Source organism: Gavia stellata, chromosome 3 (assembly GCF_030936135.1).
Source record: "Gavia stellata isolate bGavSte3 chromosome 3, bGavSte3.hap2, whole genome shotgun sequence".
Lineage (NCBI taxonomy): Eukaryota > Metazoa > Chordata > Aves > Gaviiformes > Gaviidae > Gavia > Gavia stellata.
In genome coordinates this window covers 33,812,569-33,838,492 of record NC_082596.1, presented here as the reverse complement: position 1 = coordinate 33,838,492, position 25,924 = coordinate 33,812,569, and positions in this window count along the sequence as shown.

The following is a 25,924-nucleotide window of genomic DNA, read 5'->3' as shown; positions in this document are numbered from 1 at the left end:
AACATTTAATGACCACTGAAAATACTGGAGATGGTGTGGGGAATACTATAGATAAATTCAGAAATGTTATTAAGGCCTAAGTCTACTGATTTTCCTTACACTGGTGCCTTTCCCTCCCCACCTTGTGTATATTTGTGTGTTTAGAATCAAATAAGATTCCAGTTCCATATTTACAGTTCTGTACAGTATCCGTTAATCTTCATTCACTTATAATTCTTATGTTTTTTACATATTATTGAGTCAATATGAGCCTGGAGAGAGCTAAGAGTAATCAGTCCTATTTTTGCACTAAACCAACAAACACTTTTCACATTTCAGTGTCCTGAGTTGTGTAAATAACAAGGAACTTCGTGTCCAACAGTCCTTTCCAGTGGGGTTTTTAAACTTTCAGGATCCAACTACCCAAAATCCTGAGTTACCCTAACATGCTCTTCCCTGGAAGAAAATTACAGAATTTTTTACCAATATGAATAGCAACATGAATATTTTGTATCTCAGCACCACTGCAAGAAAAAATGTAAGAACCTCACGGGAAGTCTTCAGCTATATCAGTGTGTGATTGTAAACTCTGTAGGAGTAACAGCAAAGGATTATCATTAACCAATCTTGTTACGTGGTCATGAATAGTTGTCCACTGTTTATCAATGGGCAGCTGGTGAAATGCTCTGTGATGACAAAAGTATTCATGCAGCAAGGAAGGAGTGCTTGCTCTGGAATATTTCAAGTTCAAGACTTTTTGATTCAAAATTTGGAAAACAGCATGTTATAAAGCCATAAGGTAGATGTGAAATGTCCAGCAGTGCTGTAAGAACTATAGTATGAGGAAGGTAAGTTTCACAGAAACCTATCCAGAATTAATTTCAGACTTACAAAGCATCTCACCACCAGCAGATTTCTCTTGAATGACTATAACTGCAGAAGCAAACAAGCCCTGAGACCTGTTAGTTGTCTGTAACTAGTTTGACATGGGCATATTGGCATGGCATATCCACAAAGGTGCTGGACACCAAAATTAAAGCCAGGTGTGTTTTTGTCATAAGACTGTAAACCCCCAGTAAGTATTCATGGCTTTGCAAATATGGTGTCTCCAATCGAATGGGATATACCACATCCCTTTTTTCTATCGTCTCTGCTTCTCAGGCTGCAGAGTATAGTTATCATCGAACTCCAGAACTAGTGAATTTTAATGGAACACCAGCTTTAAAGTGGGCCACTCTGGCAAAATGTGCTTCAAGAAATTTTAGTAACTGCTAAGTGTTTTCATTGATGATCAAAGACTAGTTGACATGGGTAATATCATTAAAAATGTGAATTGTTGATGTTTTTCATTTGCTATCATGACTAGTTAAACCGTACATTGGATCATAGAAGAAAAACTCTTAAACTATTACCTGAACAACTACAAAATAGCTACAGAATAAGTCTTTGATCAGCTGAAATTAACTGATGGTCAGATGCACATAAGATCGACTAACTTTTAATTGCCCATTGCATTCTGTTATGCATTTGAAAAGAAACATGGAAAACATGTCTGAAATGTGGATAATAGAATTGGAGAGACTGTCAGAGCAGTTTAAGTTGCTGGGACACCGAGGCGCTTTCAGGCCTTGTCTACCTGTTGTAAAGCAACTGTTTTCCTGTTTTCTGGCAAGGGTCTATGCTGGGGAACCTTTCCTGTAAAGATAAATTGGCAGGCAGGAATCTGTTTACATTCCTTTACTCTAAGGGTTGTGGTCTGTAGCATTACATGCCTTGTTTGCTTTTTTCAGTGGGATCATGTTTGTCCACATGACAGGCTTGTTTGAGTGGATGGGCTCTGTAGAGGTTTCCTTTCCCTAGCATTGAGGAAACTGAAGCACTGGAACATGTTATGTGTAATTGCAGGAACAGTCAGTAATCCAAACTTGGAGAGCCTTGGGCCACATTGGTTTATGGGTTAAATCAAGCATGAAGTCATGGGAGCAAGAATCATCTCTTCTCTGCCCATAGTTAGCAGGGTAGGAAGGAATCAGGCTGGTGCAGAAACTGGAAAAATCAAAGCAGTGGAGTTCCCCTAGGCTGCTGTTCTCATTATCAGCCAGTGAGTAGCTCTGGCTAGAAATAATGCTGCTCATCTACTGTGCGTCCTGCTCCTGGCTATAATGAATCACAGTTTGCCAGGGTGATGCATACACCTTGACTTTGGCACTAATCCACTATCATAGCTACCTATTCCCTTGTAACACAACAAGAGGAGGGAACATTCAACTGAGGAAGGAGTCTGAATGGAGGCAGTTTCTTGCCATCCTGGCAATGTGCCTCTGATTTCATACAGCTCCAGGCACACAAGCTCTCCCTGGGAGACTGATGATTGAAACAAGCTGGTGGTTGTTTCAGACAGCTGACTGGTATTCTCACCTCTCTGTTTTTGGCAGTTCTCATTTCTGTGCCTCTTCTTAGCCTTTATTCCTTCTGGTTATTTCTCTTTCTCAGTCTTGTTTCCTTCCTACATGAAATTAGCACGTTTTTTAAACTTACTCTCCTATCTGATAGCAACCTTACTGCTGATTATTCACCATTGCTTATGTACCTCAACTACTCAGGGTAGAAATGATGGTGAGGATCAGGTTATGAACCAGAACCAGCTTTGTTGCCAAAGTCAGTGTACAGAGTTACTATGCTTTGAGCATGAGTAGAACAACAATGAAAGATAACAAGTTTATAAGCACTCTGGAACTTCACTATTTTCTTTTTCCCTCTCTACGCCAAATAATGGGTCAGTACCATTGAGGTGAAGAAGACTTAACTATTTCCTTCTTCCTTTCTTATCTTCACTTCACTATTTTGTTAAGCAGGAGAATGGAAGAGCAAGTGATTAAATAGCAGATAGGAGAAAGGAGACAGTGAATGGAACAGCAGAGCAGACACTGGGCCCCCGTTTGTTTTAATTGCCAAGGAAAGATGAAGGACATTCTTGATAATGCTCATCACTTATTCTTTCCCTGGAGGTGACTGAGATGTATCTTCATGATACTTGCCTGTCAAACTTCTGACATTTAGGCTAAGCCCAGTGCTATCCTGCTGAGATACAACCATGTCACTTTGAAGTATCATTAGCCTACACTGAGCTTTGAGATTTCATTAGACTCTATTTCCGGTTCTGCTATGCTTGGCAAATTCTCCTTGCTAAAAATAACTCAAAACCCCCAAACAAACCCAGAGTTACCAATTCCCACTGGTGTCTTTTTTATATCAAGGTAATTCAAGAAGTAAAAATATATTTCCTTTTTTTTTTTTGAAAAGTAAAGACCTAAAAGGAGGTTAATGGATACTGTTAAGGATGCTTGTTATAAATTAATTATTTTGCTTCTTTTATGCCAGTAATGTTTAAAAATAGATTTGCAAAACAATAAAATTAATAGTATGTGGTCAAGTTAATGCCTAGTTAATTTTCAGGTAGAAACTTCTGCAAAAAAATTGAGTTAATCAAGGAAGAAAACTTCAGTTATATGTCACTAGCAAATACAGTGAAAAGAAGAAACAATTAGAAATGGAGTTTGCAATAGTTTCAGAAAAACAGAGACCTGAGCAAGAGGAAATGTGTATAGAGCATATTTACAAATAATTTCTTATAACACACAACATATTTCTCTTGTTTTTATAAAGGTGTATAACCTTTTATGAAGGTTCACCTCACTTACCAAGTGGATGTCTCTATCTGAGTTAGTTGTCTAACTCAAAGACAGTAAGAAAAAAGAGGCAACTGAGAGATACTACAGGAGGCGATTCTGGCTTATTATTTTGGCTGCCTCCTTTAGACTAACAATTTGCCTTTCAGAGATATTTACTTTTCTTCACTGAACTTACAGACAGTGTAAGTGACTGGTTCAGATTTAGGTGTCTCCATCATAAATGTCTGTATGTGAGAAGGTTAATTCTGCCTTGCTTGTGTAAAAAATAATAGCTATAAGTAAAATTTGTGTTGTTAAATTTCATTGCATACACACATTTATAGCATAATAATTTTAGAATTAAGCAATGCATATTTTAAAGTTATAGGCTTCATAGCTGACAATCTATGCCATTTATACCCTCAACGGTTAGATGTTTGCTATTACAAGGCTTCACCTTATGCAGAGAATTGGTAGGTGCAATCTCATTGAAGGCAGCTCTGAAAGGTAAAGGAGCTCAGGGAAGCTGGAAAGTCTTTATACATTACATCATCCTCAAGTGTAAGAATAGTAAGAAAAGGTTGAACAAGGAGAATGGGGGTCCATTGCTGAATGGGGTGGGTGATCTAGCAACAGTGGACACACGAGGCTTAGGTCCTCAATAGTTTCTTGTCTCAAGCTCAGTGCTTACTGAACAGGTTCAAGGAGAAGAACTACCAGCAGCAGGTGAGGACTGAATTAGGGATAGCTTGAGAGAACTTAACCCATACAAGTCCATGGGATGTAATGGGCTGCATCCAAGGATGTTGAGAGAATTCATTGATGTCCTTGCAAGGTCATTGTCATATTGGAAGTTATGAAAATTAGGGGAAATATCCAATGACTGGAAGAAAGAATGTGTTCCACCCATCTTCACAAAAGACCATAAAAAATATCCAAGGAACTACAAGCTGTTTCAACCTCACTTCAAGCCCTAAGAAAATCATGGAGCAAGTCCTCTTGTAACACATTTCTGGGCACACGAAGGAGGAGAAGGAGATTAGGAAGAGTCAGCATGGTTTAGCAAAGGTAATTCATGCCTGATCAATCTGATCATCTTCCATGTTAAAATATCTGGATTTGTGGACAAGGGGAGAAGAGTAGATGTAATTTACCTTGAATTTTGGAAGACTATCAGTGCTGTCTCCCACAATATTCTCATATTCAACTTATGACATTGCAGTCCAGATGCGTGGGCTAGTAGATGGATAAAAACCTGTTTAGATGTTCAGGCTGAGAAGGTAGTGGAGACCAGTAACTGGAGAAGCATGAAAAGGGTCTGTATTGGGATCTGGCTTGTTTAACATCTTTATCAATGACCTGGAGGAAGCAATAGAGTGCTTGTTCACCATGTCTGCAGATGACATCAAACTGCAGGGACAAATCAATACACTCAAGGGCAGGGCTGCCGTTCAGAGGGACTTGGACAGGTTGAAGGAATGGACAAACACAAATCTTATGATATTCAGCAAGGACAAAGGCTAAGTCCTGCACCTAGGAAGGAAGAACTCCTTGCACTGATACAGGCTGGGGATGGGCTGCCCGAGGAACAGCTCTGCTGGAAAAGATCTGTGGCTTTTCACAAACAGCGAGCTCAATGTGAACCAGCACTGGCAGCGAAGAAGGCCAACAACATCCTGGGCTGTATTAGCAGAAGCACAGCCCATAGATGAGGGAAGTGATTATGCCCCTTTACTTTTATACTTGTGAGATTGTGTCTACAATAGTGCATCTAGTTCTGGCCCCCCTCAGTACAAGACAGTTTGATAAACTGGAGTAAGTTCAGTGGAGGGCCATCAAACTGGTCAGAGGCTGGACCTGCCCTGGACTTGTTCAGCCTGAAGAAGAGACAGCCTTGAAGACACCTAATAGCAGGCTCCCCACTACCTATGAGAAGACAATCAAGAAGACAGACTCAAACTCTTTACAGTGATGCATGGCAGGAGGACAGGAGAAGAGAGACTTAGAGGATTGGATACAAGGAGAAACTTTTCCCCTGTGAGGACAGGGCCATGTGCAAGGTCCTGCATCTGGGTCAAGGCAATCACCAGTATCAACAGAGACTGGGAGATGAATTGATTGAAAGCAGCCCTGCAGAGAAGGACTTGGGGATACTGGTGGATAACAAGCTGGACATGAGCCGGCAATATGCACACGCATCTCAGAAAGCCAATTGTACCCTGGGCTGTACAAAAAGAAGCATGGCCAGTAGGTGGAGGGAGATAATTGTTCCCCTCTACTTTGCTTTTGTGAGACCCCGCCTGGAGTACTGCATCCAGTTGCGGGGTCCTCAGTACAAGAATGAAATGGACCTCTTAAAGCGGGTCCAGAGGAGGGCCATGAAAGCGACCAGAGGGCTGGCACACCTCTCCTGTGAAGAAAGGCTGAGAGAGTTGAGATTGTTCAGCTTGGAGAAGAGAAGGCTCGGGGAGACCTTATTGTGGCCTGTCATGGTTTAACACCAGCCGGCAATTAAGCACCACACAGCCGGTCGCTCACTCCCCCTCAGGTGGGATGGGGGAGAGAATCGGAAGAGTAAAAGTGAGAAAACTCATGGGCTGAGATAAAGACAGTTTAATAAGTAAAACAAAAGCCACGCATGCAAGCAAAGCAAAACAAGGAGTTCATTCACTACTTCCCATTGGCAGGCAGGTGTTCAGCCATCTCCAGGAAAGCAGGGCTCCTTCACGCATGATGGTTGCTTGGGAAGACAAATGCCATCACTCTGAACATCCCCCATTTTCTTCTTCTTCCCCCAGCTTTATATGCTGAGCATGACGTCCTATGGTCTGGAATGTGTCCCCTCCCAACCTCTTGTGCACCCCCAGCCTACTCGCTGGTGGGGTGGTGTTAGAAGCAGAAAAGGCCTTGACTCTCTGTAAGCACTGCTCAGCAATAACGAAAACATGTCTGTATTATCAACACTGTTTCCAGCACAAATCCAAAACACAGCCCCATACTAGCTGCTATGAAGAAAATTAACTCTATTCCAGCTAAAACCATCACTTGGCCTTTCAGTAGTTGGGGGGGCTTGTAAGAAAGATGACGAGAGACTTTTTACCTGGGCCTGTAGCAACAGGACGAGAGGTAACAGTTTTATACTAAAAGAGGTTATATTTAGATTAGATATAAGGAAGAAATTCTTTACTATGAGTGTAGTGGGACACTGGAACAAGTTGCCCAGAGAATTTGTGGATGCCTCATCCCTAGAAGTGTTCAAGGTCGAATTGGATGCGGATTTGAGCAACCTGATCTAGTGAAGGATGTCCCTAGAAGGGTTGGAACTAGATGATCTTTAAGGTCCCTTCCAACCGAAACCATTCTGTATGATTCTGTAACTCTATGATTCTATGACAGTCCAGCAGTGGATCATCTTGCCCAGAAAAATTGTGCCAATCTCTGTCCCTCAAGGTTTATAAAACACTGGTATAAGTCTTCTGAACTTGGAATTAGATGCTCTTCCCCAAGTACTTAAGACTGTTTTGCTAAAGTGCATCAAAGACAAGTAGACATTAAGCCTTAATTTTTTGTTCATTTGTTTTAACAATTAGAATAGATATTGAGTTCTCAGCAGAATTTTTGTCAATATTAGAAAAGGATTTCTCAGGCCTTCCTTGAAATACTGCTGCTCAGTAAGTTTTTGTTTTACCAGGTTATTTTTTGCAAGGAGCAAGCATGAAAAAGTGATACGTTATGAAAAGAGGAAAGTTTTCCTTTGTGCTATGGACTAGTTGGTGCTAGGATCCAATGTCTATTGAAAATGAGATTTAGTGGAGAGCAATGCCTAAAGGGCCTATAATTATGATTATCATGGAAAGAGAAAAGATAAACAGAATCTATGTTAAGAGTCTGAACAAGAAGCTCACGTGATTGAAAGTTATATAATTGGATAAACATATTTGAACCTTTTGCTTAGCAGTCCACATTCATCCCAGATTGACAATCTGAGTGTTATGTGGCTTTACATATACACATATGTGAAACTGGAGTTAAGTTCCTGCAATCCCAACCTACATAAAGTAATTTGTGAGAAAATGTCTTCAAACTACTTTGGTGAATTAATTAATTTCTGAAAACTTTTGTGAGGCAAATCATAAAGGAAGCACTCAGACTACAAAGGCTTCAGTAATGCCAATGTGGTCCTAGCATGCTAAAAATACAGCTGGATACATGATGACGTATGGAGAGAGACTGACATTGTCATGAAGGTCAGCTAGATATTGAAGTACCAGGTAGGATGAATTTTAGAGAGCAAAATGTAGCAGCTAAGTAGTTCCTTCCTCTCTGTCTTTTCTGGCTGCTTAACAAGAAGCAAAGGTCTCCCTCTTCTGTGTGTAAATTTTACAGTGGTGAGAAAGCCAGCTCTAGGTCACTCTTCATCCAGGATTGTAGGTATTATTTGTAGCTCTTCAAACCAGACAAACGTTACCCCATCTTTTTCCTGTGTCCCTTTTTATTCTGTCATTAGTTAGCAGCATTCTATCTCAATGTGTTTTCTTACTGTGATGTACCACAAACATTTGTATCCTCCCAGCTTGAATGTTCTTACTGACCTTATTTCATAGACACTCTTATAATTAAGCCTATATTCCACTTAATACACACTTAAATCATCTACAGCATTTTTATTTGGGTAAACATGTCCTGAAAAGGATGTATTTTAAACATAGCCAGTTTGTTACTTAGGTAGTCAAAAATATATATGAAGTAATTTCATTTATAAAAATTGAACTGATTTGTTTAACTAATGTTTTACTTACTATAGTTCTGAAAATTAAAAATCTTGCATTTTCATGTTCCAAATTTAAAACAAATTCTCCCTCCCACATCTGTTATCACTGAATGATAACTCCCAAATCTTTGACAAAGGTTACTTAACATCACTATTAGCATTCATGTTCTGTAAAAATTCCAGAGTCCTGAAGTACACCTATCAATCTGTTCTCCTGCTACTTTAGATCTCATTTTTACCTTTGCAGCTGCTTACAAACTAACCCAAAATTTGGGGATGTGGGTTGTTTTGGGGATTGTTTTGTTTTGTTTTCCAAGGGAATTATCCAGCTGTAAGGTTCTGTCACCTCTTTTGACATATTCTAAACTAAAGTCTTTAAATTACAACTATGTGCATCATACTTCTATATATTAAAGCAGCTTGTCCCCAGCAATTATCAGATTATGGCAGTCCATTTTTCAGTGCCCATTTCTATCAATTTTGTGAACAGGGGTTTGTTCCACAGTGCCTTGATGCTACACTTTTTAAACCCACCATACTTTGTTATCTCTAAGTTCTTGCAGAATGAGAACCTGCTTGAAAATTTCTCTGCGTGGTTTGCTATCCCTTTTGAATGACCATAGCTCCTTCATCTCAAACACCGTCTTCTATTTCATTGCAGACCCACATGCTCTGGGCGTGGTGACCTCTTTAAATATCTCACCTATAAACCTTTCATTCTAGTGAATGCTGCATACTGTGGCAATTTGTCTGTTGGGATCATCAGTCTTGCTCTTGAGGTTCACATATGCTCTCTTCAGATGTCTTCATCCAGGAAACACCACATCTTATTCTGCTCACAGATCATAAGATTCCTCTTTGGTTTAGGTCCCTAATCCCTCAGACTCTGAGTCTCTTTTAACTTGTAAGAATAATACTGAAAGGGGAAAAAAAAGACAATAAAACTGGATGTAACGACAGCCAATCAGTCAGTAACCCCCCCTTACTCCTCCCTTACCCACTTACAATCAGCACCAGCTGTAGTGCAATTAAACTCAGCAGGTGTTCAGAGGAATTACATTTTATCACCACCATCCCCTCTCCTCCTCTGCTCCCCCCACTCTCCCCCCACTCTCCCAAGACCCAACTGCTTTTCTTTATGGGTCTATAAAAAATAGAGCAAGTCAGATATATAACAGCACTAAAGTAACCAAAAAATTAGTAAAAGAAGATGAAGATATATTGAAGAAAATGTGCTCACAGACATTCATGGGGAATTTTTAGAATAAAAACATTAATATTCCTTAAACTGATAGTTATAAACTCTTCAGGGTGTCTTCATTGTCTTTTCACTTCATGTAAAACCCTTAACTTCATTGTACATTGTTCTGAACATCCTTGTCTGGATTCAATAATGTGATTCATCATATGCTTATGAAAACCATGATGATGGTTTCATGTGGGCTACTCACATGCTTAAAATTACCTATGTATGCAAGTGCTCTAATGATCATAGTGCTTAGCACCTTGCAGAATCAAATGTTAAATAAGTGATGTTATTATCAATTATGGAAATACTAACTCTGAAAGGGTTAAATGGAAGACTCAGTTTTCATGTTACTAACTACCCCTATTTGTCCCTGAAAAACTAATTCAGAATATATTTTATAGTGTACATTGCCCATTAGAAGGACAAAAATAAATCCTTCCTGTTTAGTATTTCTTTCATTGATGCTTGTTTAGTGTTTCCTCACTTTCTCAGCTTATTTTAGTCTTTCTTTCTATGATCAATCTTCATCATGTTTTCTAGCAGATGTTTCTATTTGTATTCACTCAGCTTTACCAATATTCCGAATCACTGTAAAGACAGTAGCCATGCAGATGACAGTGGAAGTGGTAGAGTATTCTAATATTAAAATATCAAAAGTGAAGTCACCACTTCAATATAAAAATTCACTTTTTCTCAAAAATATGACGTTTCTCAGATCTTCCTGCATGTAAATTGAACATCACAAGGAAAAGTTATAATTTTGATACATTCTTGTTGATGCTAATCATGTTATAGAAACAATTATTTATTTTGAATTAGCTGTTTTAAATAATTTCAAAATTCTAAATTTTGTTTTACACAGCTTACATTTCCATAGGCTATTGTTAATGCACTGTTGTTTTTTTTAATCCAATCTTCTAAAAGTTTATAATTATTCTTTAAAATGTTAAAAACACCTAGAAACTTGAGAATTTTTCTCTCAAATGGGGTTTAAATGCATGCAGATCAGAATTCTTTTATAGTTTGTAATTTAATTCCATATAAGACTCTAGAAGGAGGCATACATTCAAATGGACTAAGTCAGTGCAAAGGTTCTATTTTGCTCATCGAATAGGCAGACAAAGCTCCTGTGAAAAAGTTAACCATGTACTCAGAGACTGTAAAAATACACATGCAGGCAGATTAACATTGCACAGCCAAATCTAGCTGCTGCATTTCTTAGCTTCAGACTGTTTGAATTGATATTCTTTTATCATAGCTTTTTATGCAATTGCCTAAGTATTAAATCAGCAAACGTATGAACAAAGAAGGCTAGGACCTTACTGACTCCTCTGAACAACGTTAGCAGGACTGGAATCTTTAGAGCTAATGAAGCTTTTCAGCAAGTGAAGCTTTAGAAAAATATAAATAGTGAATTTTGACTCATTATATGGATTAACCAGTATAGTGGTACTTGGCCATATAGTATAGGGATATATGACCACTTAACCCCTAGATTTCACAATGAGTTCTTAAATCAGAAAGGATGTGGAGCATACTAGGGATTCCTGGGCTGTATTTCAGGTTTTATAAGGCAGTGTGCTAAAGATCTTTCTGTTCTCTCTATACAAGCCTTCTTCCTTCTGCATTTTTTTCCATTTCTTTTGCCTCAGCCTGTCTCTTTCTCCCTCTAAGCAGCCAAGAAATCAATTGGTCTGGCATTCCTTTCCCTCTGCATATAGCTGGAACATTTCTAAAGCTGAGTTCATTGCAAAGTTTTTAGTTTGGCTTGGAAGATATCAAAAGATAGACATTTCACCACATTACTCACAGCAGTTTTACCTTCTAGATGGGAATCATTAGAGCTGAGTGAGGTGTTAAGAAATAATTCACTTGCCAAAAAATGCGACTTACAGCTATCAATGGAGTTGATTTGAATTCACCAAATACTTTCCATTCTTCAATATTTGATATGTAAGTTGCTGGAGGTGTAGTTTCTTCTTTTGCCCTGTAGCCCAGTGGCTGAACAGTCCTCAGGGTTATGAAACCTGTTTGATTTAATGGATCTGAACTGCTAGCTCTCCTCTTTGTCTCAGTGGTCCATTACCTAATGTGGAGCATGGAAACGGCTCCAACAGGAGATTCCATTTTTTTCTAAATTAACTGACTGCATTTTTACTGGGACACATTAATGAAACATCATTAGCAGAGTACTGAATCTCTATCTCTGTATTTCAGGAGTGGTGTTTGAAGTTTGAAATCAGCTTCTTTTTTTTTTTCTGTTTTTTTCCCTTATAAACATCACATAAACATCACATCAGGCATTCTGGAGTGGGATGTGTTAATTTCAGTATGGTTAATGGATGCTGCAAGTCAAAGATGTTAACATGATCCCACCTCTGTATAATAAGCAATTAAACAAGGTCTGGGATTTTGAGTACAAAGAGACTTTGGTCTGCCTCATAGAAATTCCTGTATAAGTGATCACCATTGAGTAAAGCCTTTTTGATTTATTTCTAAAGTTGGAGAGAAAAATGACAGTAAAGCATTTTAAAAATGAAGTACTGAAAAATGCTTTTATTTTTAACAATTTCCTGATTTTCTTTCCTTTGCTGGAAACAACCTTTATAAAAGAAAACCTCTTAGTGCTCTAGGTCAGACCATACTATGTACAGTTCTGGTCTCAGTGTTTCAAGAAAAATATTGTGGAATTAGAAGAAGTACATGGAAGGGCAACTAAATGATTAAGAGGATGGAACATCTACCTTATGAAGAGAGACTAAAAAGGCTTGGGTCTTCATTTTGGAGAGGAGAAGACTGGGGGGTGATGGTTTATAACTGAGGTTTACACAATTGTAGAAGTAGTGAATAAATTGAATGCAGAACTGTTATTCATTAAATCCTATAGTACAAGTAGAAACTGCTCAATAAAACTAGCAGGTGGCCAGTTTAAAACAGTTAAAAGGAAGTAGATAGTGAACTTATGGGATTCGCTGCCATGGGATTGTGTAGAGACAGAGAATATCAGTCAGTTCAAAAAGGGATTAAGACTAATACACGGACAACAGGTCCATAAATAGATACTGAAAGCACGGAGCAGAGATGTACCCTCTTACACCACTAACACAATAATTGTGGATGCTGGTGAAGGACATGGACTGCAGAAAGTGTCCAATCTCATACATTCTCTCTATATAGCTTCTCCTATTATCACTGTTGGAGACAAAAAAACTGGTCTTGATGGTCTGACCCTGGAGAGCATTTTTTTACGTTCCTGTCAGTGTCTCATGTACGATTGCAAAAGCTGGAAGAGCTGGGAGTAATGTCATCTTGAGTGAGAAAGTGGTATCTATGAGAAGCAATGATTTCCATCTTCTGATGCTCTCTTAATTTAGAACTGAGTACCCAATGGGAGTTTCTGTTTCTCATAGCTGCAATATACCCGCTGAACATCAGCATTTTTGCCTTTTTAAAAGACAGTTTTCTACTGTCTGGTAAATATTTATCACCATACTAAGCTTCTTTTTATGAATTAGGAATACAATGCTCCATAACATATTTTAACATTACCCTGATTTGAAGTCATTAACAATAGTAGTAAAGACCTTTTTTTTTTTTAACACTGTAGAGGGGCAAAAATAGTTAGTTGATATTAGCTACTTAGCATTGCTTGTCATTTCACTTTGCTATTAGACCATTCTGGATGGATTGGATTGAACACAGGGATAAGAAAGATATAGATATATGACATGGAATTAAATAGTAGGCTCCAGTTTGATTTCTATCACACAGAAGATATATTAAAAAAATAACCACCATGATTATGCCCCACAAACAAATATAACACACTTTGTCTAACAGTAAGGGCATACTGTAAACTTCTGCTTTGTTTAGGGCCTGTTTGAGCAAAGCATTAGGAGGCCTGGTGCCCTGCATCCAAAGGCATTTGCTCCCTTTCATAGCGCTAGATTAGCTAGAGGTCCAACATTGTCAGAGTCCTGTCAAGGATCCAGCTGAACTATGGGTCATTGTTATTGTTCACTGAGGTAGGTCAAATAGTGCATCATAGATTTCCCTGGTGAATTTGTGTGTGTGAAGTTTTATGTGTAGATTTGCCAAGACGAGAAGTCTGGTGGACTTGGTAGTGCTAAGTTAACGGTTGGACTCGATGATCTTAAGGGTCTTTTCCAACCTAAATGATTCTATGATTCTATGATTCTGTAAGATAATAGTTCCTAGGTCACATACCGGCAAGCCTCCTAGCGACTTGTCATTCATATTTTGTTTTGTGCCTTCTCTTCACCTGCTATTAAAAATTAGATTGCTCACTTCCTTTTGGCTCCTAATTCTTTCACAGAAGCTTTGAAAAACCTCAGAAAACCTATAGTCTTCCAAGCTGTATTGTATACATTTCGTATTTCCTGTTTCCTGGGGGCCATCCTGGGGAAAGGCTACAGGCTTATAGACATTGATTTGGAGTTAGGGCTCTGTCCCATGTTCCTGCCTGGGTTGTAGTTCCTCTCCTACCACTTCTGTCTTGCCTGTGGCTCGGCATCTATTACGGACTTCATTGGTCTTTCTCACCACTTCGTTCTCATACAGATTGTCTACTCATCATCCTAGGCAGCATCGCATAATTTTATATAACGTCCAAAAATATTTACTCTTGTTAAAATACATAGCGAAGACTCCTACAGTGCAGGAGCAACATCCTACAATGCTTTATGAGCCACTCTCATTCTCTGATCTCCCTTAGAGGGGTCTAGGTCTTCATTTTCTTTGTCACTTGAGAAGGGAGAATCATTTCACTCCTCTCTCACTTAAGCAATCACTTCCAGTCATGTTACCTGCAGTCAGCTTGCATGCATCTCTGGGGATAGAAATCTATCTACTAGTCCTGCTCTGAGTCAGGTGAGCATTTGCTGCTGAATCTTCTGGTTATGGGAACCAAGCAAGCTAGTCACCAGGGAATGTATAAGGTATAAATGTATCTGTTCTCCACCTTAACCCATCAATCTTTGCCTAAGGCATCTGGTATTGGGAATGGTATTACTGGCTAACCCAAAGGACTGTCTACCTATTATATTTCTTAACAGTGTAATTCACCTTGCAATTACAGACAGAGAGTATGTCCAGATTTTTACTGTTTTGTGATTGTGGACTTCTAATTAATCTCTGTCTGTATGGTTAATTCCATGCTTTTCCACCTCAGTTTTTCCATCCATTTTTCAAAAATTGTAATTATCCATTAGCTTTTAGAGGTGCATCTCTTTGAAGTACTAATTATATTTATTACTTTTTATTATTCTTTTTTTCCTTGACCATATTGAAAGTAAGTGCTTAATAATCGTGGATCCTTAGGTAACCATCAGTTTCCAGCTCAAAAATTAAGTGGCCTTTATCTCTTATGATGATGGACAAAACACCCTGAATTACAATAACATTATGCAGTAGCCATATTTTTTAAAAAACACTAATGATGTTTTATTGATATGTCGTGGTTTAGTCCCAACCGGTTACTAATCACCACACAGCCGCTCGCTCACTCCCCTTCCTCAGCCAGACAGGAGAGAGAAAACATGACGAAAGGCTCATAGGTCGAGGCAAGGACATAGGGAGATCACTCACCAATTACCATCATGGGCAAAACAGACTTGACTTGGGGAAATTAGTTTAATTTATCACCAATCAAAATCAGAGTAGGATAATGAGAAATAAAACCAAATCTTAAAAACACCTTCCCCCCACCCCTCCCTTCTTCCCGGGCTCAACTTCACTCCAGATTTTCTCTACCTCCCTCCCCTGAGTGACACAGGGGGGACGGGGAATGGGGGTTGCGGTCAGTTCATCACACGTCGTTTCTGCCGCTCCTTCCTCCTCACACTCTTCCCCTGCTCCAGTGTGGGGTCCCTCCCATGGGAGACAGTTCTCCACGAACTTCTCCAATGTGGGTCCTTCCCATGGGCTGAAGTTCTTCATGAACTGCTCCAGCGTGGGTCCTTCCCATGGGGTACAGTCCTTCAGGAACAGACTGCTCCAGCGTGGGTCCCCCACAGAGTCACAAGTCCTGCCAGAAAACCTGCTCCAGTGTGGGCTCCTCTGTCCGTGGGTCCATAGGTCCTGCCAGGAGCCTGCTCCAGCGTGGGCTTCCCACAGGGTCACAGCCTCCTTTGGGCATCCACCTGCTCCAGCGTGGGGTCCTCCAGGGGCTGCAGGTGGATATCTGCTCCACCGTGGACCTCCATGTGCTGCATGGGGACAGCCTGCCTCACCATGGCCTTCACCACGGGCTGCAGGGGAATCTCTGCTATGGTGCCTGGAGCACCTCCTCCCCCTCCTTCTTCACTGACCTTGATGTCTGCAGAGTTGTTGCTCTCACATATTCTCACTCCTCTCTTCCCCAGCTGCTCTTTCCCAGTTTTTCCCCCCTTTCTTAAATATGTTATCACAGAGGCGCTACCACTGTTGCTGATGGATTCGGCCTTAGCCAGTGGCAGGTCCGTCTTGGAGCCGGCTGGCATTGGCTCTATCGGACATAGGAGAAGCTTCTAGCAGCTTCTCACAGAAGCCACCCCTGTAGCCCCCCCCGCCCCGCTACCAAAACATTGCCACGCAAACCCAGTACATGATAGAAACTTTAACACTGATTCCTAATCATCCCCTTTCTTCTCCTTATTTCTTTGTGTACAACTCAGACAGTTTCCATGCTCATTTTTGTCTGAGTGCCAGAAGCAGTTTCTCTTCAATCCTTAATTTTTAGTTTTGCTGTCTGTTACCATTACAACCTCAATGTGCAAATAGCAATCACAGCAAATTCTGCCAACTGATCTATTTCACAGAATCACAGAATCACAGAATCAGTACGGTTGGAAAAGACCTGTAAGATCATCGAGTCCAACCTGGGGGGGGGGGGGGGGGGGGGGGGGGGGGGGAAAACAAAAGAAAAAACAAAAAAAAAAAACAAAAAAAAAAAACAAAAAAAAAAAACAAAAAAAAAAAACCACAACACAACCACAAAACCCACGCCACACAACAACAATAACAAAATAACAAGCCACAACCCACCCAACACCACACAGCACCATGTCCATCAAGCTACATCCCACAATGCCACATCCACATGCTCCTTGAATACCTCCAGGGAGGGTGACTCTACCACCTCCCTGGGCAGCCTGTTCCATTGTGTCACCACTCTCTCAGTAAAGAACTTTTCCTAATATCCAGCCTGAACCTCCCCTGGCACAACTTGAGGCCATTTCTTCTTGTCCTGTTGCTAGTCACTTGGGAGAAGAGACCAACACCCACCTCTCTGCAACCCCCTTTCAGGTAGTTGTAGAGAGCGATAAGGTCTCCCCTCAGCCTCCTCTTCTCCAGGCTAAACAACCCCAGCTCGCTCAGCCGCTCCTCATAAGACTTGTGTTCCAGACCCCTCACCAGCTTCGTCGCTCTTCTCTGGACACGCTCCAGCACCTCGATGTCCTTCTTGTAGTGAGGGGCCCAAAACTGAACACAGTTCAGTTCCTGCGCCTTCAGGTGAGCTGTCCAAGAAAATTATCATCTGGGGGGCACAGCATGTTGTTGAGGGTGCCTGCATGACCCAACCGTGGCAAAATGGCTGGGATAACAGCAGCTGACAAGGCAGGAAAGTAAGAGTAACAGGGTGGGTGAATGGGACACCCAAACTTTTCACGCCAGACTGATAATGCTGAAGAGGAAGATGACCGTCAACTGGATTAAATGCTAACCAAGGAGCTGCAGAGATTTTTGAAACAGAGGAGTCAGCTTGAAAAGAAGTAAGACGTATAGGAGGAGAGAAGCTTGGAGATTTGTAGTGTGTGGGGAAAAGGGGAGCAGGGCAGCAGCGAGGCTGGCATGACCCCACCAGACATGGCCCAGTGACACTGGGAGCTCTGCCTGGACCTGGCAGGATGGCATCCCCATGGGTGCCCCCAGTCACCTCCTCCAGCTCGCCCATGGCCAGCATGGGAGCACCCAACTTGCAGCTCATGGAAGGGTGTTTAGAAATTACGGTCCTGAAGGGCAAAGGGGCCCAGGAAGGCTGGACCTTCTTCAAGAAGGAAATCTTGAAGGCGCAGGAGCAGGCAGTGCCCATGTGCCGTAAGAAGAGCCGGCGGGGAAGACGGCCGGCCTGGCTGAACAAGGAGCTTATGCTGAGGCTCGGGGAAAAAAAGAGAACTTACCACCTCTGGAGAAAGGGGCAGGCAAGTGAAGAAGAATACAAGGACCTCGTTAGGTCATGCAGAGAGGGAATTAGGAAGGCGAAAGCCCAGCTAGAGCTCAACCTGGCCACGGTCGTGAGGGACAACAAAAAAAGCTTCTATAAATACATTAACAACAAAAAGAGAGCCGAGGAGGATCTCCATCCTCTACTGGATGCGGCGGGGAACCTTGTCGCGAAGGATGAGGAAAAGGCTGAGGTACTTAATGCCTTCTTTGCCTCAGTCTTTAACAGCCACACCGGGTATCCTCAGAGTATCCGTCCCCCTGAGCTGGATGACAGGGATGGAGGGCAAAATAGGCTCCCCATGATCCAGGAGGAAGCAGTTAACGACCTGCTATGCCACCTGGACACTCATAAGTCTATGGGGCCTGATGGCATCCACCCAAGGGTGCTGAGGGAACTGGCGGAAGAGCTTGCCAAGCCGCTCTCCATCATTTATCAACAGTCCTGGTCAACGGGGGAGGTCCCGGATGACTGGAGGCTTGCCAACGTGACGCCCATCTACAAGAAGGGTCGGAAGGAGGATCCGGGGAACTACAGGCCTGTCAGCCTGACCTCGGTGCCGGGGAAGGTTATGGAGAGGCTTATCTTGAGGGCGCTCACGGGACACGTGCAGGTTACCCAAGGGATCAGGCCAAGCCAGCACGGGTTCATGAAAGGCAGGTCCTGCTTGACCAACCTGATCTCCTTCTATGACCAGGTGACCCGCCTAGTGGATGAGGGGAAGGCTGTTGATGTTGTCTACCTGGACTTCAGCAAAGCCTTTGACACTGTTCCCCACAGTATTCTCCTAGAGAAGCTGGCGGCCTGTGGTTTAGACAGGTACACTCTTCGCTGGGTAAAAAACTGGCTGGATGGCCGAGCCCAGAGAGTTGTAGTGAATGGGGTGAAATCCAGCTGGCGGCCGGTCACAAGCGGAGTCCCCCAGGGCTCAGTTTTGGGACCGGTCTTGTTTAATGTCTTCATTGTTGATCTGGATGAGGGGATAGAGTGCTCCCTCAGCAAGTTTGCAGACGACACCAAGTTGGGCGGGAATGTTGATCTGCTTGAGGGTAGGAAGGCTCTGCAGAGGGATCTGGACAGGCTGGATCGATGGGCTGAGGCCAACCGGATGAAGTTCAATAAGGCCAAGTGCCGGGTTCTACACTTCGGCCACAACAACCCCAGGCAACGCTACAGGCTTGGGGACGAGTGGCTGGAAAGCTCCCCCGCAGAAAAGGACCTGGGGGTGTTGATCGACAGCCGGCTGAATATGAGCCAGCAGTGTGCCCAGGTGGCCAAGAAGGCCAACGGCATCCTGGCCTGTATCAGAAATGGTGTGGCCAGCAGGAGCAGGGAGGTGATCATGCCTCTGTACTCGGCTCTGGTAAGGCCGCACCTCGAATACTGTGTTCAGTTTTGGGCCGCTCACTACAAGAAAGACATTGAGGTGCTGGAGCGTGTCCAGAGAAGGGCGACAAAGCTGGTGAGGGGTCTGGAGCACAAGTCTTCTGAGGAGCGGCTGAGGGAGCTGGGGTTGTTTAGCCTGGAGAAGAGGAGGCTGAGGGGAGACCTTATCGCTCTCTACAACTACCTGAAGGGGGGTTGCAGAGAGGTGGGTGTTGGTCTCTTCTCCCAAGTGACGAGTGACAGGACTAGAGGAAGTGGCCTCAAGTTGCGCCAGGGGAGGTTCAGGCTGGATATTAGGAAAAAGTTCTTTACTGAGAGAGTAGTGAAACATTGGAATAGGCTGCCCAGGGAGGTGGTAGAGTCACCCTCCCTGGAGGTATTCAAGGAGTGTGTGGATGTGGCATTGTGGCATGTAGCTTGATGGACATGGTGCTCTGTGGTGTTGGGTGGGTTGGTTTTTGGTGTGTTGTGGCTTGTTGTTGTTGTGTGGTGGTTGGCTTTTTTTTTTTCTTTTTTTTTTTCCAGGTTGGACTTGATGATCTTACAGGTCTTTTCCAACCGTAGTGATTCTGTGATTCTGTGATTCTGTGAAATTCGTACATGTGTAAAAATATTTTGTAGTATCGTGGTGTACCTGTTGTGTTGCTGATACTTATCCTAATGTGTAGTTCACTGGTTAATTACCTATCTTTAATAAATCAATGAACCAGTTTGATCCTGATTTGGTTGAAATCATGTGAATTGAGCAGTTTTTCCCAGTGACAAATGCTAAACACACACAGAGTGCTCAGTCAGTGTATATGCAAACATGAAATAAAATGAGTACGTGCAAGTAGATTATTTTTGGAATTTAATTAAGCCACATTAAATAGTACAAATGCAACAAAATGTACGTGTGGATCTAAGCAGACAGTGAGAAGTTATTGAGTTACCACCTATCAGTTGAGCAACTGAGCACTGGCAACTTCATTTGCTTTGTCACTCAAGAGAAAATTTAAGTCAAGTCTCAAAGTAAAATGCAACATACAACTTAACTCCTTATCATGCATATTTCATTGTGATGGTATTCCCATTTTTACATTTTTTAAAAAAGTAATTTTACTGATTCAGGCTGATATAAAAATTTAACAGGAAAAATATTTTTATTACTAAACCATTTTCTGAATGTTTTACTCTTTAAGATGTTTTGTCTTAGATGTTACTGAGGGAACCATCCATTGTTAGAAAAGAGCTCTACTTTTTAATAAGGTTTACAAGACGGCTTTTTAAAGGTTTATAATTAGGCAAACTCCCAGATGAATCTCTCCCCCAAAATAATTAATTGTAAAGACTAAGAAGGAAATAACCTTGTAATTTCTGACTTCTATGCTTGTAAAATTCCATTATTTACATCGTATTAATTGAGAGCCAAAAAGGTATAAATTTCCTTTGCTGTTTCTGTACAGTGATGTTTGAAGTCAGACTTCTGTCAGACTGAGTAGTGAAAATCAAATTTGTCATGCATCTCAAACATTGTATGGTACATTCTTTAGACGCAAGAACTTTTCAGATGGGAAGTGAAAACTGCTGGGTTCTTTCCAGTACTGTACTAAAGGCAGGAACAATTTCCATTATTTGAGCTAAAATCTATTTCTAGGTCTTTCTTTAAAAATACTGTGTAAATAATCTTTTAAATTTAAAAACATAAAAATCGTAATCTGGAGTTTTTTAGGGTTGTGGGGTTTTTTGTTGTTTTGTTGGGTTTTTTTCAGGAAGTTTTAAATATATGAAAAATGTGAATTATCAAGAATACCACTATTGTGAAAGTATAGTGACACAGTACTAAAAATTCTTGCAGAAATCACTTGCTGGGTAATAGTAACCAACAGTCTTTAAAAGGCAACAATGCAATGACTTTTAACAGTTGAACTTTGGTGTTGTTGAACTAATGCAAACATTTAGATTTTATAGCAGATGAATAAACACACAGAGGAACTCTAAGGCAAAGAGTTCATTACTGTAATCTCACTAAAAATTAGGTCTGGAAATGTAGTTATTATTTATGTTTTTGAGAAGTTGCTGCAGTAATTATTTAAATTGCAGAAATACTTCTAGAAATGTCACTCAGTATGTCTTACCATTTGACAATAGACAATGGAAATCTACTTTCCTGAATGCTATTTTCCAAGCAGTTTTGGAAACCTAACATAAAGAGAATTTATCCTACTAGATCAAATATATGTACAGCCTAGTATCTTATCCACAGCAATGATCAGTAGCAACCTCTTCTGAGATGAGTAAAAGAATTTTGCAAACATATACTGAAATACTTCACTACTATAATCACTGAACCTCCAGCAGTTTGCAGTTCAGTGTTTTCTTGGGCCAGATATGGTACTATTCAATATAGTAACTCAAAAGAAATCTTTTTCCATAAACTTTCAATTTGCTTTTGAATCTTTGGAGTTCTGTAGCAATGAGTTTCGCAGATTATTTATGTGTTGTGTAAAGTATCTCTTTTTAATTTGTCTTGAACTGTGCCTCCAGATAGTTTATTTAATATTCATAGTTCTTCTCTATTAGGGAAACAAAGTCTTCCCCTTATTTTTTTTTTTTTAATGCTTTCCATTATAGTAGCCTTCGTCATCTCCCTGGCCACTGAATCCTTTATCAGGATGAGAAATCTCAGTCTATCCACTTGCTCCTTGAGTAGATGGTCTTCCATACCTTTCAGTACCCTCATGGTACTTCTTTGTACTTGGTTCTAGACAATAGTTCCTCAAATGGTCAGAGACATGTAGTGGGAAAGAATGTCATTAACCTTACCAGAGGCAAGATGTATTTTCTTTTCCATTCACAAGCCATTTTATCTCATCACAGAAAGAGATTAGGTTTATTTGATGTGTTCTGACTAGTTTGGCTAAATCATGTACACATCATAATCTCAAGCACGAGGTGGCAATGCACTGATAGTAGGAAAAAAAACCCCATCAGAATAAGAAGCTAAGCAAAACCGTAGTATAAGCAAGCGAGGACAAAATCACAAAAGCCAGTGAAGAAAATATGACATGGCTAGCAAGGGGACATGGAAAATGAGACAATAAAATTATTGGTAGCCAAAAAGCCAAGGGGAAAATTGATAGTCTGCTTAATGGAATGGGAAAGGTAATGCCAAGTGATGCTGGAAATTACAACAGCTTTAATGTAAGAGTTTAGCCTCCTCTAGGCTTTTTAAATAGCTGCCTGATGAAATCCTAGATTTGACAATGGTTATCTCTGGTACCTCATGGAGAATTGGTGCAATATTGGATTCCTGGGAAGTGCTAAAATTTTTTGTGAGCAGGACACTTCAACTGAATTATGCAGTTAGTCTAGGAAGTCTCTAGTTAGCTCCTCCAGGTTTTACACCTTTGATGACCATGTCATATATGGCCAGAATTTCCAACATGCAGCACAAGCTCTTTCAAAAGAGCTTGTAGGCCGCTTAATTCAGAAAACTCATAATCAATTTCCTACTATTTAAATTTGTGTTAATTTTGTTATCTTTGCTGTGCTTTTCATAAGCATTACCTTTTCTGTTTTTGTGTACATTTCTATATATTTGTATTAACTCATGATCGTATTTTTTCATAACCTTTTGTGCTTTTTTGAAAGAGAAAGTATACAGACATTTGTTTTTCTATACTTTTGTTTGTTTATTTGTTCTCTGTTTTCTGTATACAAGTATATGTGGTAAGACCCACTGTTAGTGATTTATTCTTTGAGGAACTGTGGAAAGGAAGAAAAAGGTAGAGGATTTTCCTTTGTGGGGGAATCATTTGCACTTCTCAAACATTATCTTTTGACTTTGCTCTCAGCACTGTTGTAACTTGGATGGACATTTTGTTTCTTTGGAATGTATTTATTTTATTAGTTTCTTTACGTGTATACCAATAAACCAGATTCTGGCAGTGGCTTCATTCCTCAGTAGGGTGTGCCAAGGCTGTTATGAATGTCAATGACATGCTTCAACCATGTGCTATTTTACAGAAGATAATAATGCCAGCTGAGGCAGTGTACAAAAATCTCTTTCTTTCCAACCACTTCAATTTTTTTTTTATTATGTACTACCAGTTGATGTTTTTAAGGGAGTAGAGAGGAAACACTTTTCCTACTGAGGTACTGGGCATTAGGCTAATTAATTTTCATTTTGATCCCTTCTTCAGAGGAAAATTATTCTCCAGTATATATAGGGGTAAGTAAAAAGCACCCAGTTGGCAATTTTTTTCCCAGTCAACTGTAATAATCTACCCTCCCACAGCTTGTTCAGAATTTGGTTATAAAACAAAAAGGAAATAAATTCTTTTTCTCTCATTTTCTACTGAGGTAGTATAATATACCTATAGGAATACTACAATAGTGCAAAAAGGCTGTCTCAGTCCCATTTGTTTACTAAAACCACCTGAAGTTAGAAGTATTATCTGGTTAGTGGTGGAGAGAATATAATTTTCTCATAAGGTAATCAAACCTGTCATGTATCTTTTGATATTGGCTGTCTTGCAATGGTTGATTTAGATTTGAATACGTGGTGAAACAATAATCACATTGCAAAAAAGGCAATATTTGTATTCCACTACCAGTAAGTTCTGCTGAAGGAGGCTGTGCTTAATATCAAGAACTATCTTCCAAGAAGTGGAAGAGTGAAGTTAAATATCTACTAAGAAATACAGGAATAGAAAGTATTTTGTCTTGGAGTCTATAACCCAATTGTCTAAATTTATTTTCATAATTTTTCAACTTTAATCCAGACATCTCACTAATCTCTTAAGCACCATCGTATTTCCCTTCTTATGGTGACATGTTTCCTAGGTTGTCAGTTGAACAATTCAGTGCTATTAGAATTGGAATTTGAATCTGTACTGTAAAATGAAAGAAAAAAGGGATTTGAGCTGTCCTGTGCTTTAGGACAGCTGCTTTCCCTTTCCCAGTCTTTCCCTGCTGACCATGGTATACTTCGATTCTTCATGTGAGATACTGGCTTCAACTTATATCAGTTAGAATTTGGCCATTGATCTCAATGTAAAGAAGATTCACACTGAGTCTGTTGATGAAAGGAAAACGAGGAGAAGAAGAGGTAACCACGCGATGGTAAATTTGATCAATGGAGTATATTAATCCATTTGTTATTTAGAAGAAAATAGTTCCTCTTTTTGTTTATTATCTTTCTCTTATTTCTTTTAATTAAAACACTTGCATGGCATCAGGATATTTTTTGAAAAGTCTACCTAGACTTCTAGATCATTTCTCACCAAAGGTAAATGTCATTTCACTGTAATTTCTAAAAATACTCAATATGTTCTAACAATAAGTTTTTGTATTTTAAGCAAATGGAAGCCACAGAGAGATTCTTAATACCAAGGTTTCTTTTTGTAAGAAAATTTCCTGTGTAATGAAATGGATGAAGAATATAAATGTTTTTAAATAGAAACATTTTGCAGGTGCCAGATATTTATTTTACCTTAAAAAATACTAAGAGTCACTATTAATAGCTATTTAAGAGTAAAGAAAAATTTCTAAAGCTTGGACCCCATTGCTCCTATGGACCTCACTGATGAAATGCCTTCATTTTTAATAGATGAATATTTAAAAAGGCTGAGGTCAGTAAACTGAACGAGAAGGGGAAAAATGTAGAGTTAGATACATGAGCAGCATGATAAATGCAATGAACAGGAGGATCAACTAAACCAAGCTGAGAAAGTGAACTAGCAACTGGAGCATGAAGAGGAGATTCATATAGAACAGGTATTATATACTTCATTGAGACATTAAAAAGATTATTTTAATACTTTTAGTCTTTTTTTTGTTATGGTAAGGCATAGTGATACACACTCTTAAATCACAAAGATTTGTTTTAAGGTCAGAAAGACACAAAAATTTCTGTAGTTGAACAGTATTTCCTGAATTTGACAAAAATATCACTACTTTCATTTATTTTGGTCTTTATGTATGACATTTTGCTCCTTATAAAGAGGTACATATAAAAATTATATTTATTATAGAAAGAATTTCAAGATTCCAGGCTAAGAAAGCTGCCTCCATTTTGGGTGTTCCTCCCCCCAAGCTGACATGGTCTTCTAAGCCAGGAGCTTGCTTCCAATTTGTCATATACTTTCCCTTCTGTTTCAATGTTCAAGTACACGTACTTGCAGCATAATGACATTTGAAGGGAAAGGTGATCTGAAAACTGATGCTGGTATGCAATAAAATGTAGGTAATAACAATTTAATGGCTACAGTGTCCTTGTTTGGAAATGGCTGATGATGTCATTATTTTCCTTGCCCATTGTTTTGGCACCTTCTGTAATGTCTTCAAAAGCAGGGAAATATCCTGGGATATGATAGGGTTTGCAACTTCTGCAGACTGTTGTTTATACAACTGTTCAAACTAGATGTCCTGCCAGTAAAGTTGGAAAACATACTGAGGAAACTAACCTTGGCATAGCTATTCATGTGCATCTGTTGCATGTTTTGCCTGATAAATGATGCCCCAGACCAATAGCTGCCCAAATAGAGGACTGCAAACCTGTGACAGATTCAAACTTGCAGCAAGAACTTGTAGAGCACAGACATGACACATATTTTTTTTATTTTTCAAGACTCATATACATTTTCATATCTTAAAAATTA